Raw genomic sequence first — 1,448 nt, 5'->3', positions numbered from 1 at the left:
TTATATTTTTGTGAAGAATTTATACTTAAGAAACATATTGAGGAATTATGATTTAATGAGATTTTGTCAAGTTTATGGAATGATTTTAAAGTATTATATTTGGGTTGATCAAAATATGTTACTGAAATTCTATATGCCAGTTGGCTTATACCTATTTTCTGAATTTTATTAAAGGTTTATTCCAAATACTAACACTATAATTGGTTCATTGTAATGGAATAGAGTTGTAATAGAATAGAGGTGTAATCAGTAATTCAACTATTTAGTTGAATGGAATGAAATAGAATTGTAATAGTATTCTTGTGTTTGGTTGAATGGAATGATGTTGTAATAGCATAACGAAAAAATTTGAAATGACCGAACTACCCTTAGCAAAATTTTTTTAGGTAGATGATTATTATTATTTATTAAATTTTAATAGGATTATTATTAAATATAATTTAATAAATAATAAATAATAAATAATAAATAATAAATAATTTAATCATATTTTAATATAATTATTAAACATAATTTAATAAAAATAAAAAATATACAAATTTAATAATATTTTTAATATAATTTTTTATATTAAATTAAATTATTTTAAATTATATGAAAATATTTTTAGTTTTATATTAAATTATATTAAAATTTTTAATTTTAAATTATATTTTGAAATTAAATATTTTATATTAAATTATTTTAAATATTTAAAATATTTTATTTTTATATTTTCTAAGTCCAAGTTTTAAAGGACTAATCTGGAAATTACTTTTTTTGTTATTCAATGTTGCATGGAATAGCCATTCTTTGGTGATACTAAAGAATAGCTATTACGGAAAGACAAGTAATAGGAAAGTAATGGTCATTCCATTGAATGAGTATGAGGTTCAACCAAACAAAGGAATGGTTTACTATTCAATGAATAAGGGGGGAATGCTATTCCATTCCCCCAAACCAAACATGGCGTAAATTTTTACAAAGATTACACCAGAAATAGTTTTGAAGATGGATGATTTCTAAGTAGTGACATGTCTTACTCGGATCCTTCTAAGGGATCGGGTTTGATGTATTACAATAACACCCCTCATCGGTCTGGTCGCCAGACCCGAGCTATAGGATGTTACAATAGTTAACAAAGCATATCACATACAAATCTGACTTTAAACATTCAATTAAACAATAAAACAATTCATAATCCAAGCATGATATATTATAAACAAATCTGAGTCTCAACAAGCTTACTAAAGATCTAAAATTAACACGGAAACAAACAAGCATCAACTACAACTTTCTAAAAATAAAGACCTCATGAAAAACAGGGTCATACGGTCATGTGTCGAGGCCGTGTAACTCTTTAAATGAAACACCCCGAACCCGAGTCCGACCCGAGTCGAACCGAGGTGTTAACTTTAAATTTCAGCACTGCCATCTGTTAGTCTTAAATCATATCTGAGCCACATGTA

The sequence above is a fragment of the Gossypium hirsutum genome, chromosome D06 (assembly GCF_007990345.1).
Source record: "Gossypium hirsutum isolate 1008001.06 chromosome D06, Gossypium_hirsutum_v2.1, whole genome shotgun sequence".
NCBI classification, from domain to species: Eukaryota; Viridiplantae; Streptophyta; class Magnoliopsida; order Malvales; family Malvaceae; genus Gossypium; species Gossypium hirsutum.
Note: the sequence above shows the minus strand (reverse complement) of the source record.